General features: G+C 34.7%; 1 long non-coding RNA gene across 1 annotated transcript; it reads right to left on the reverse strand.

Moving 5' to 3' along the window:
- Nucleotides 1–2126: 2126 nt before the first annotated feature.
- LOC143258224 (uncharacterized) lies at nt 2127–4163 on the reverse strand. Its single transcript, XR_013032212.1, has 2 exons — nt 3958–4163; nt 2127–2898 (listed from the first exon to the last, which is right to left on the reverse strand). It is a non-coding gene; the product is annotated as an uncharacterized LOC143258224 (long non-coding RNA).
- Between the last annotated feature and the right edge of the window lie 10185 nt (nt 4164–14348).

The following is a 14348-nucleotide window of genomic DNA, read 5'->3' on the forward strand; positions in this document are numbered from 1 at the left end:
AATGTGTTTGTATCCTATGTGTCCTAATTACCAGAACATGGTAGGTCTAGTCCAACTGTGGAACATTTGTGAGCTGCGGTAATAATACAAGGACAGGTGTGTGGACTCTTCTGCCATCACCAACAATATCCGATGTGATGGGTCTGTGAGAAAGCTTCCACTAAAGGAATGTTTTGTACATTATATAGAATATCCATTCTTCACTTACCACATCTATTCACACTTATGAAACACCATCAACGACCATGTACAAGGACGTTTGAGATACATGTTACGAATACCACAAACACAAAAGTGCAAAGCGATACATCCAGTATCTATGAATGGTATATAATTAACTCGTATTTGATCTTATATATCACGATTTAATCGACATGTTAACATAGACTTATGTGGCTAATTGTATTATATTAATTAAGCTTTATCATATTTCACTATCAGTCCATAGGAGGATGGTTTTTAACAACAGTATACTGGTGTCAGGATTTAAATATCCAGAGCTCATCTTGGCACATCCTGGCGACTCTTTTATTAATGAATAGTTGGATTATCTGTTACATTATAACGCTTTTACGGCTGAAAATTCGAGCATGTTTGTTGTGACGGGGATTCGAACTCACGACTCTTAAATTTCTAGTCCATTGCCGTAACCACCTGCCCATTCTGGATCAGAACTGTTGAAAATATAGTATAATGTCTGTGTAATGAACAAACTAGTGTATAATAATAGTTGGCTAGCAGTTGAGGAAAACCATTAAACTTTATTTAATATTATTAAACCTGTCGGAAAGCTAAAACATTCCAATGACAACATCTGGTTATGAATTTGATATCAATATTATGTGTACTAAATAAATAGAAAAGGCTTTTTAATCATACAGTAAATTATTTTTTCTCATAACAGTAGTTCTTCGAAAATATATAATTAATAGATTTACAATAAACAGCCATTCTACTGTGTCAGTTGTGAAGATTTTACTTCCAACAGGCCACATTGAAGCATATTGAGGAGAATAAATTTAAGTCAACAAATATTTTGTGTAAATATTAAGTATTAGTTACTTGAATCAAAGATCAAACGGAATACCATTTTAAAATGTATTTCATAAAGAAACTTATTTATTGATACCTACATTGGTTAACTTGATACAAATGTTATACTTTGCACGTCTGAAATGTTAACTTAGTTATTTAAAATTTCTTAAAATATTCACACAAACAAATCCTGAGGCTATGTTCAGTCATCCTTGAGTTGACATGATATGTTAAATTTTGATTACTGATTTAATAATTTCGAATGTACATGTAACACACCTAATGTAACATGCTACATAAATGAACTGAGAAACTAATTATCAATAAGTGTGAAAATATGTGTTATTTCAACATTCTTAATTTGTAATGAAATTTTAAATTAGCAAATACATCGATATCGAGTTTATTTCTAATGAGAAACTTCGTCTAGAGAAATCTCTCTCTCGCTCTGTTTTTTAATAATGAAACTTTCGAGCTTTCGTTCTTTTCTACAAAACAATAAAAAATTTCCAGACTCGTATTTATAATACAGAACAAAAGAAAGAAAGGTTATCAGTCTATCAAGACAATAAACTAATTTGTGTGGCATTCCTGCTGTTTACACTGAATATTTAATGTCTTGGTTTTCTTATTTGTAAATATAAACGTATAACTTGAGAGAGTTAGACTTGTGATACAGAACAAATAATGTTGGAAAAATTGAGCCAGGGTTGAATTCGTGTTATAACACAGCATATTATTTGTATTTTGATCTACCAGTGGCAGTTAATCATTTGGTAGGTGGTATAGTGCTACAATGCTTTTTTTTTTTGTAGTCAGTTATTAACGGAAGGAGATATCTTTAGTATTTGTTCCATATTCAAAACGTTAGATCAAAATTATTTGGTCTGTATCCAAATATTTCTGATATCCAAGTCATTAAGTTTCCGTTATATTTTACTGTTGTCATTAAATATTAAAGTAAGGTTGAACACAAACATTTTACCACTACTGTTTTTGTAAATTGGTGAAGTTAAATTCTAAAAAAGCTAATAACATATCTTCAAATAGTTTTCAATGGGACAGCAGTAAGTTTAAGTACTCAGAAGGCTTAAATCTCAGATTTTATTGCCCACAGTAAATACAGCAAATAGACCAATGTGGTTTTGTTCTTATAACAAAATCTTCAGATATTTATACTGTTCTGACACGTCAGAAAAATAAAACATTATGTCGGTCAAATTAGCTGTTATAAACCAAGAAACTCTTCAAAATATAACCACGTAATTCAGACATCTTTGCTAGTATGTCAGAAACAAAGATAATTTTAATTGTATTTTATACGTATGGTTATTACTGCTTGGTTTCATTTATTTTACTCAGCTATAAATAACTAAGATCATATAACTTTATTTATAAGACAAATCCGTTCACGATTCTTACCTTTCAACTTCGACCTCAACCTTTATTTAAGTATAAGCAAAACGTTCTAATTTACAAAAATTGCATAAGAAGGTTTTTCATCAACGGTATTTAAAACATAAGATCTTGGAATCTGGTAACATCAATAACTTATAATGATAAAATTCGAGTTTCAATTTCTCATGTGGTCACAAATAAAACAGATCTTTGTCTTCTTTTAACAACAAACAAACACAGAAATTATTGGTAATATTTATTCTTTTTATTGATGATAAAATTCCACGAGAATACTGCAGTATCCTCAGTGTGAATCGTTTCTTCTTACACTAGATATACTTGTTGACTTTGTACGTGCACGTGCAATTCTTCTTCCAAGGTTATTAGAACAACAGTAGGTAGGAGGAACATCACAACAAACAAAACCTCTTCCGCATACTATGTCATCTGGACAAGTCTTCACAGCTTCAGACAGTAAACAAAACGACATTATTAGAAGAAGTAATGATTATATCATTTTATATTATTTTTTATTCGTTACTATTTATCTATTTGTGAAGCCCAGCCGATAAACATTACGGTTATAAGACTGTTGACATAACGTCAGTAACAAATTCAACCAATGATGTTACAGAACACTTCACACAATATAATTATATTCAAAACTTTTGTTACTTGTCAATAAAATCTCCTATTATTAATTTCTAAACCAATCTACTTTTTTGTTTTACGGATATTACCTTACGTAATATTTCAGTCACATATATTTCTGCAATACTCTTCACGTTTAAATATAACACTATGACAACATATATAAAAATATACCTTTTATTGCCTCTCTAACAGTGCATAAACGTCCTCTTTACAAAGAGGCTATAAAAGCCCTCTGTTAGTAAACTAGCACACTAGGTATATAGTTCTCACAGCTGTGATCTGTATGATATTAAACATGACCACAACACCACATGAATCATCTCACAGCTGTCGTATTAAAGTAATCATTATTTTATACATTCGTTAATTAGCAAAAAAAACATCTGACAATGTTATCTGTTATTTTATTGTTAATATTACTTACTTTCAGTTTTATATTTAATTATAGAAACAAATGGAATTTAAATTTAAATATTTACTTTAAGAGCTATGAGAACAAATCTTATAACAAAAAGCAAGGTTGTACAAACATGGTTGTTTAACCTTGTATTGCTGTTTCATACATGAAATCATTTTGAAATAATTTAATGTCTCATTTCAGTTGCTGTGAACTACAAAATCATCGAAAAAGTACATTATTTTTTAACTACAAATATAGACAAGTTTCTAACTTTTAGCATTCTATTTTTTTAAATAAATTATCTTGTTTTATTAAATATTCTTTTATAAACCTTCACAAACAACAAACCAGAAGAGAGCACTGTGACAGGTTCCTAAACGACACAGAAAAACATAACTTATAATTGATATTTCTGTCATAACACTTAAAATGTTTGTGTGAATTCAGACTTAAATAATTTAAAATCTCACCTGGAGTTGCTACCAACAGTGTTGTAAACATCAAAAGTATAATATTTATTGTAGTCTTCATTTCTTTGATCTATTAAAATTAATATTCATGTCATAAGTGAAATTTGACTTTACAACGAAGCTTAGTTTAATATAATGAAATGCATCTGTTACTAGCTACAGGGTCAGTGTATAGAACAGAAGTACTTTGATGGAGAGTCACGGAAATGTAAACATGCAATAAGACTACGGTCCTGCTTCCCAGCTATTATAGTTGTATTTTTAATTAGATGCTCAGTCCTAAGAATATCACAACCAATCAGAATGAGTCTAGTAAGAGTTAACGTTAATAATCAAATTTCAGTATTATACATGTATACAGAGAGACACACGTACTGAGCCAATAGGAAACTGTGTAGATTATTTGTAATTTAAAACATTTGTGTTAACGTGGCTGATGTAGATGTGGAATAACTTTAAAACTGTAAGTGGAATTGAAGTTGTGTGATTAGGGAGGAATGTATAACGCAATGTACATAAATGAAAACTATTTTACTTGCCTGAAATACAATTTATATAAAAGATGTACATATATATTTATATCAATAAATCGCAAATTATGACGAAAGAACTTCGATGTGAGGTATTATAGCCACTACTTAGTTATTTTAATATTAGAAGACACAGGTATCTGTAAACACAATTCTTTCGTCCCACGAAAAGTATACAGGCTGCTTAGATGATTATTTTACCCTAAAGCAAGTAGACATACATTTTGTTTCTTTGCTTGATTTTTAAATTTCGGTCTCAGCTGCACCAGGGCTATCTGCGCTAGCCGTACCTATTTTAGCTGTACAAGAAAAGAGGGAATGCAGCTAGTGATCACCACCAACCGCCAACTCCTGGCGACTATTTTATTAATGAATAGTTGGATTATCTGTTACATTATAACGCTTTTACGGCTGAAAATTCGAGCATGTTTGTTGTGACGGCGATTCGAACTCACGACTCTTTTATTTCTAGTCCATTGCCGTAACCACCTGCCCATTCTGGATCAGAAGTATTGAAAATATAGTATGATGTCTGTGTAATGAACAAACTAGTGTATAATAATAGTTGGCTAGCAGTTGGAAAAGGACATGAAGCGTACTATTTTAACAGTAGCTATGATAACTGTATAAAACAGGGTGTTAGCTTCGAGGTTTACATATTGTGCTTTACAACCAAACAAACTCAACACTGGAGTAAGTGTTCTGGACCACATTGTATATTGAATTTTATTTCATTTTTTTACATTATTCAGTAATGTTTTTACAATCAAACCTACATCTAAATATTAACAACAAACTCAAACGATTCAAGTTTAATAAGCAACAGTCGTTTAGTTGTAACAAAATAATATCAATGTTAAACATATTCTAACTTATACTTGTTATGAGACTTCTTTACCTGGTAATACATTCAATACAATCAAAAAACACTTTTTGTTATTTATCAATAATTTAAATTCAAGGTCCAGCTTTATTAACTGGTGGACTATATACACTGCTGGCCAAAATCTCAAGCCCAGTGAACATAAAGAAAAATTATGCATTTTGCGTTGTTAGACTCAACCACTTCCCAAAAAAAAGTTCTAAACAGGTTAGAAAATGCCCATTAAAATGTTTCATAAGTGGGTTGCACGACCGTCATTGCGAATAATTGAAACATTCTCTTTGGCATGGTCGATATAAGCGTTTGCAAAAGGCTGGCTTCACAAAGATCATGCACTGTTTGGAATTGACATCAATTTCTATAGAATTCCTTTGCCATCCACCCCCAAACGTTTTCAATCGGGTTCAGTTCAGGTGTACACGCTGGATGGTCCAAAAGAGTTACGTTATTCACCCTGAAAAGTCCTTTGTCCTGCCGGCATTGTGGATTGCTGAAAGATCAAGTCATTTCCACGAAACCAAGGGCCTTCACTCAGTAAGGATGCTCTTTCCAACATGCCAATGTATCCAGCTGTTGTTTGATACCCGTGTATAACCTAAAGCTCCATTGTTCCATGGAAGGAAAACCACCCCAGATCATGATGAAACCTCCTCCACTGTGTCGTGTAGAAAATGCCTATGGTGGGATATCCTTATCGTGTTAGTAACGTTGTAAGCCATCTGGTTCATCTCGGTTAATTTGTTTCATCAGAGAACAAAACATTCATCCACTTTTCTTCGTCCCATGTTTGGTGCTTCTGAGTAATGTTTAACCGAGCTGTTTCGTGGTGTGGAAGGAGATGTGGCCATTGAACACGTTTACGGTTTTTAAATCCTTTCTCTTGAAGAGGCCGTCTTATTGTTCTTGAGCTGTATTCTGCGTCTGTAAGGGCCTTAATCTGGTACGACGATCGGCTGGTGTCAACGCCGGTGTAACGATTTCAAATTACCTCTGTTTTCAAGTTACACCTAGGTAATATGAAATCGTTTTCAGAGTACCGGGGGAGTAACATGAAATCGATTTTAAATTACCCTCTTGATTTCAAATTATCCCCTCTTCTAATGCCAAAATGACAAACATAATGATTGCTTTTAATATTTGTAGTGTGTGCCAAGTACGTATCTAAGTTCATAATAACAGGCAAAAGGCAAAAAAACAGACGGGGTTTACATAAATTAAAGAGTTCATATGTTAAGTATTCTTAGTTCCTTTCAACGTCGATATATATACAATCGATCAGAAAACATCACCTGCGTCCACTCGCGGTCAAAAATAATTATTACTTCCGCCAAATATTTTTTTTTTTTTATTAAAATTGATGATTTATATCAGATAAAAGGTATTTTAAGGGCTCGTCCTTGCCAGACCACAAGGTCTACATGCTGTCTTCATTTAATATGTTGTAATTTATACATGTTAATTGTCTTATATTTCTTCATGCACACTGAAATAAAAATGAGTCATTGATACCATGAGATATAGAACATAATAAATATTCGAATTTTTACATTGTTATTTATGTGTTAATTTCATATACATACACTGAGTGCGATAAAAACGTCTACCATCTTAACAAACCGTTAAAATGAGTCAATCGGGAAGGAAGTAGTGTGAAATCAATGAGGATAAAATGAAATCGATTTCAGACTACCTCCGGAAGTAACCTGATATCGATTTAGTCCTACCACCCAGTAATATGAAAACGAATTCAAATTACCGGGGGGTAATATTTACAGGGGGTAGTTTGAAATCGTTACACCGGGGTAAATTTTCTTGGGCCAACCACTTGAAATTCTCGTTCCGTATCCATCAGCGTCTTTTAAGAAATTTGCAACAGCAGTTTTACTGCGCGAAATCTCACCAGAGATGCCACGATGGCACGTTGAGAGAGACCTTGCTTTTGCAGCTCGACAATTCTGCCACGTTCAAACTCTGTCAACTTTTTGGCCTTTGCCATGTTTTTATCCAGTGCAACATAAGAGATGTCAGTGGAAGATATTGACAACGCTAATGATTGAATACAAATGACTAAATTTCGTTACGTATTTACCGATTAATTTAGGCTAATTTCATAGTGTCACATTTTCCCTATTAAATGCTTAAAAGCTTTTTTTCCCTTTTCTTACTTTCATCTTTCGAAGTTCCACTCAAATAAGTGGTTGAGTCTAACAACGCAAAATGCATATTTTTTCTTTATCTTTATTGTCCTTAAGATTTTGACCAGTAGTTATGTGTTAAAATAGCATCCTAACAGGAAAGTGAATGGTTATATGATGAAGTAAAAATGTTTTATGTGATTAATCACTACTCGACCATAACACTGCTATTCATTCTTCTTAATGAAATACATAAAATAAAACACTAAATACTTCCTATACAATGTTATTTATAGTTCCGACTTTTACTCAGTTCAACTGCATGGAATTCTAAATAGGAAAAACACATCTCTATACTACAATGTAAGAATATATTTCGTATGTAATATCTAGTCCTTAACAATAATTTAGAAACATCTCTATTAGATACGTTTATTAAAACACTTAACAACTTCATGTTATTTACCTCGTTGATTTTATTTGGAGTTCCGGCGTTAAGACAATAACATGTTACTTTGTATATAATCAAACTAAGGAACTAATTATTCGAATAGTAATAATACAGTATACTAACTATCACACATAACACTATCTTTGCGTCAGTAAATAAAAACTTACTAATCTTTTAAAATTTGCCATTTCAAACTTTTCTGTATCTAATGTAATATGAAATTAATATGTCCGTGTGAAGTTTAACATGTTATTACAACAAACCAAAACGTAACAATAATTTCTATATAATATTACTCGACACATGAAGTTTAAATACGTTTTCATGTATATAAAATAGATAACAAACTGACCTTAAAACAATATTAAAATGACACCTAATAACATTACAATGTTATAAAATTTCAAACGAGTTAATGTTATTCAATATACAATTGTTCTGTTCTTCTATTTATCTTATGTTACTTGGGTATAGTCTATTCAGTTGTATAGTTGTTATAGTAATTGAATATCAATAAACTCAGTATACAAATCCTGTGTACAAAGAAGAGTATTATATCAGGGTTATAAAAGCTCAAACGTCAACATTTTCTTACTTATATATCAAATACAGAAGTGGCCGATTTTACTGGAGAAAAGGACGGTGAGTGTCTCACGAAAAATTGCAACGCCTAATCTGTAAACTACTCTCGGAGCCTTCTCCAGATCCTCCAACTGTAAATTCTGGGTAGAAGGAACATCACAGTCAACAAAATGATTTGAACATATAGTCCTAACAGTTAGAGACAGTGAATAAAATAACGTTATTAGAAAACACTATTAATATTTTATAATGATATCTTTCGGTCACTATTTATCTATCTGAAAGTCTTAGCCAGTAAACGTCACGTTTAGTAAACTGTTAACATACTATCAGAACCTATTTTAAATACTGTTATACACTATGTATTGAAGTGATATTTTATGTATTCATTATATAATCATTCGGTATTAAATCTCTTACGTCGAACCGTCAATTGAATAACGTTTCATTTTTCATGTTTTTCCTACTTCATAACTATTTAAGTAGAGGTTGCCCGTCCCTGTGAGACATTTACATGTGTTGATATGCTCACCTGTTTCCCCAGGAGTGAAAAAAGTAACATGTTTTGTACCCAAATATTTTCTTCATCACAAAATTTTAACGATTCCAAACCTCATATACAATGGCTTGAAGTTAGTACACAAGCTTACAGATACACATGAATATCAACGGCTGATTTTATGAGAAACTTAACTGAAGAAACTGAAACCACAAGAGCCCTGTTTTTACTAAACAATTCACAACTTACGATGTTAGATATATCAAAATGTCAAGGTTATGAAAAATGTATTACCAAGACGTCTGGTATGGGTATTAAAACTTTAATTAAAATAAAGTACAGAACAACGTTTGGACTATCTTAGGTCATCTTTAGGATAATAAAGAAAGAGTTTGCAACTGACATTTGCTGGGCACATGTTTCAGGGACGAGAATGTAAACGGGTATGGAATTGTAGGGGCGATGCAGTTACACGTTACGAATATCTTTATATTGATTTAATTATTGTTTTAGTTGTTTGAGTAGGGCTTCTTTGATTTTGCATTTGTTTATATGTATATCAATACTTAGTATCTGGAGGTTTCTATGGTTATGTTGTGTTTATTTGATTTGCAGTGCTCAAAAACATGTAAAGGTGTTTTTGTGTTCTTTGTATCTAGTTTCCATTTTTTGCTTGTTTCTCCAATATACGAGGGCTGTTCAAAAATACGCGGACTGTTTGAATTGCGTGGCTCCAGTTGGTTCCAGGGGAATCCGCTTGGTATCGCTAGGGTCGCACAGATCAGCTGATTACGACGCCATTTCCCGATTGCAGATATCTTCATTTGTGTATTAGCTACGCGGTTTTAGTGAAGTGCGATTTTTTCGTTTGGCGGATTTCAGAATGAATGACCTGAAGAAGCAACGACTTGCTGTGAAATTTTGTGTTAAAGTTGGAAAATCTGCGACTGAAACTTTTGCTATGCTTAACACGGCTTACGGTGATGTTGCTATGAAGCGTACGGCATGTTTCAAGTGGCATGAACGCTTTAAGGATGATCGACAGTCCATTGAAAATGATGAGGGTCCTGGACGTCCTTCCACGTCAACTGACGACCCACACGTCGACAAAATCAACACTCTGGTGCGGGCAAATCGGCGTCTGACTGTCAGGGAGCTTGCTGAAGAGTGTGGGATATCAGTTGGATCTTGTTAAGAGATTTTGACCGAAAAATTGAAGATGCACCGCGTTGCTGCGAAATTCAGCCCTCAGAACTCGTGAGTTTTTGGCCGAACACTCGATCACTGTTCTTTCCCACCTTCCCTACTCACCTGACCTTGCTCCTTGCGATTTTTTTCTTGTTACCCAAACTCAAAAGACCCTTGAAAGGAAGAAGATTTGAGACGATTCCCGAGATTAAGGCAAATGCGACGAAGGAGCTGGAGGACATTACAAAAGAAGCGTACCAGGACTGTTTCAACAAGTGGAAACACCGTTGGAATAAGTGTGTGCGTTGGGGAGGAGAGTACTTTGAAGGGGTCCCAGACCTGTAACTTCTAAATGAAGTACATTTTGTTTTATGACGTCAGTCCGCGTATTTTTTGAACAGACCTCGTAGAAGTCGTGGCAGTTGTTGCATTATATTACGTAAATAATGTTGGTGTTGTGTTTGTCAGTTTAGTTTTTACATATTATGGACTTTACTTTTGTGCCTGATTTTTGAATAAGTTTAGTGTCTTGTGTTTTTTATAATTTGTATTTTTTCCAAAAGTTGGTTATTTTTTCGTTGATGTCAGGAACATAAGATATGCAGCTGTGCATCATTTTGTAGTTTGTTGTATCTTGGGATTTGTTATCGTTTATTTGTTGTTGATTGTATTATTGATCTAGGTGTGTGCGAATAATTTTTTCAACGGTTTGTGGAGGAAATTTGTTGATGTTGATGAAGTGATATTTTATTTTGTTGATTTTATCGTTAATTTTATCAGGTGAACATAATTTTGTGACTGTTTTTATTTGGTTTCTTAATATATTGAGTTTTTGTTTCATGTGTCAGGTCACAGGGAATGTATAATCCAGTATGGGTGATTTTTCTGAAGATTTCTGTTTTGAATTGTGTATCGGTTCTTGCCATCTTAAGGTTGAGAAATGTTATTTTCTTACTTTTTTCATATTAACAAGTGAAATTTATGTTCCGGTTGAAGAAACTAAATGTGTGTTCTGTAGATGTCAATCTAGTAATTCTATTGTCAAAATATCTGTACCAGTACTGTGGTGGGTGTCAGCCTTAAGTCGAAACGTTGTTTTGTACATGGTTGGTAGTTGATTTAGTATTTTATGGCATAAAGCAGCTAGGCTATCTGCACCAAACGTCCGGTAAAAAGGTAAAAGTAAATTCAGTAAAATTCATATGAGGAAATTAAGGTAAAACAAAATAAAGTTAAAAAATAAATAAATACCATAAAACCAATGTTTACATGTAGTCTACAACGTCAAGAGAAAAAACTACAGTGATTCAAGTTGCAAAGGTCTTTCTGTAGCGTGACTGTAATAATCATAACTCGCCAGGAAGACAAATAGGTTAGTATAAAAACCACTGTAAGTCACCTAAAGTTGGCCTTTCCAGTCCTGGTTTCGAGTTATTTTATTTTACGGTCAGTTTCTAATTTCAAATTGAACTAGATGAAGTATGATTTTTAAGAGGGAGCCACATTAAAAAGGTGTAAAGTATAAATTAAAAACTTAAATAGCATTAAAAAGATTAATGGCATTTAAACAACTAAAAATATTTTCAAGGCGGACAGTGTCACCATCACCAATAACACTGTCTAACATAATGGACAAACCTTGGGACAAAACATGCTTAAAATAGTACCGCCTTTGTGAATCATAACGATGTTGAGAAAGTAAAATGTGGCTTATTGTAACCTGAGTGTTACACAAACTACAAACTGGTGCATCATTTCCAGATAAAAGAAAACGATGAGTTAAAAAACTGTGACCAAGGAGTAGTCTAGTTAGAACAACTTCCTCTTTTCGATCCTTACGGTAACAAGATGGCCAAAGTCTAATAAAGGGTTTTATTTGGAAAAACTTTCTTTCGCGTTGCTCACTCCAAGTCCACTGCCAGCTGGTACGGAACCGAATCTTGAATAGAGGACCATCGTCCACGTATGGGACAGGCACAGCAACGATAATGTAGAGCAGATAGACTTAGCTGCAGTGTCAGCGAGTTCATTCCCGCGAATACCAACGTGGCCCGATATTCAAAAAACTGGATAGAAGTAGATGTTAAAGAGAAATAAGCCAGTCAGTTGTGAATATCGGCGAGATCAGGTTGTGAACCAACGTTAAGCGATACCAGGGCCAGTATAGAGCTATACGAGTCAGTATAAATCGTGCAGTTCGAGTACTGCTTTGCATCCATGTGATCCAGGGCAAGAAGAATGGCATACAGTTCAGCACTGAACACAGAATTGTATAGGGGATTCTACGCACAACCAACAAACCACAACAAACCATGGAAGAGCCCACACAGTCACCTGATTTCAAACCATGTGTATAAATAGGAATTGAAGGATGGTTCGAAAGATGTTCAGCAAATAGCAGACAGTATTTCCAGTCAGCAGTATCTACTCTTCTCAGATGACTTAAAGATAGGTCACAACTGAGAAGTGTAAAAAGCCATGGTGGGATGTACTGACCAGTGGATACAGCAATGTTATCCAAGGACAAACCCAATTCATCTAACTGCGCCTGGATACGAAGGCCAAAAGGAGCAATGGCAGATCATCTGTTCTGGAAAAGTTTGGCCCATCGAGGAAGGAAAACACAACCCCAGGTGGGATTCTTTTGTGAGGAACAAAGTTTCGAAGCATATAGTAAAAACAGTTGCAAACGGCTGAAGTGCAAAGAAGTATCATGAGACTTTATGTATAAACTCTGAACTGAGGAAGTGTGGAAAGCCCCAGTGAAGAGACGAAGTCCTTGATGATGAATAAGGTCTAGCATCTCTAAGGCCGATGGTCTGGCAGAGCCACAGACCAGTGATCCATAGTCGAGTTTCGAACAAACAAGAGCACAATGTATATTTAAAATAGATCGTCGACTCTCTCCCGAAGTTGTTGAAGAGTGGACACGAAGGATGTTAAGTGCTCTTGTACATTTGACCCGTAGCTGCTCGATGTGAGGTATAAAGGTTAGCTTACGGTCAAAGATAAGCCCCAAGAACTTAGTCTCAAAGACCACAGGCAGCTAAACTTCACCGATACGGAGTTTGGGATCAGGATGAATACCCCGTTGGCAGCAAAAGTGCATGTAAACTGTTTTAGGAAGAGAGAAGGTAAAGCCATTTGTTGTGGTCCACTTCAGTAAACAATTGATGGCAGTCTGTAGCTACCGCTCAATATACCTGGTGTTCGACGACTGACCTGAGATGTGAAAGTTGTCGACATAGAGCCCGTTTGCAACAGTGAAAGGGAATTCTTCAATGATGGCATTAATTTTTATACTGAAAACTGTGACACTCAGAACACAGCCCTGAGGGACTTCAAGTTCCTGTAGAAAAGAACAGGAAAGTGTCGAACCCACACGAGCTCAGAATCTCCTGTCCATCATAAAAGTTTTAATAAAAATGGGCACATGACCACATAACCCGTATATATGGAGATCTCGCAATATGCCATTCTTGTACCATAAACCTTTTCAATGTAAAGAATATTGATTCAAGATGTTGTCGTTTGAGAAAGGCTTCTCTGATTGACGTTTCAAGTCGAATGAGGTGGTCCATGGTGAAGCGCTATCGTCGGAACCCACACTGAATGGGCGAGACGAGGGGTTTTGATTCGAGGAACAAAACAAGATGAGCATTTACCTTCCTCTCTAAGGTCTTACAGAGACAGCTCGTCAAAGCAATTGGACGGTAGTTTGAAGGAATCTTGGGATCATTTCCAGGCTTGGAGAAATGCAGTACAATAGCCCGACGCCAGGCATCATGAAAAACATTCTCCTACCAGACCGGTTAAAAACAACCAGTAGGATAGCAAGAAAAGCAAGAGTTAAATGGCACAGCATCTCATAGTGCATATCATCAGGTCCAACCAATGTACTGCAAGACCGATGAAAGGCTAGTTTTAATTTCACCAGTGTAAAGGGACGATTATAGTCACAGAGATAATCAGTTCGAAAGGAAAGAGGTGATTGCTCTGCCCGAGTCTTGGTGACTAAGAAGGTGGAAGAAAAATCAGAAGTGCTAAATACCCGGCAAAAGCTTTCACCTAGAGTATCGGCGATACTCTGGGTATCAGTTACTTCCTGGATATCGGAGAGCAC

Source organism: Tachypleus tridentatus, chromosome 7 (genome assembly GCF_004210375.1).
Source record: "Tachypleus tridentatus isolate NWPU-2018 chromosome 7, ASM421037v1, whole genome shotgun sequence".
Taxonomy (NCBI): Eukaryota; Metazoa; Arthropoda; class Merostomata; order Xiphosura; family Limulidae; genus Tachypleus; species Tachypleus tridentatus.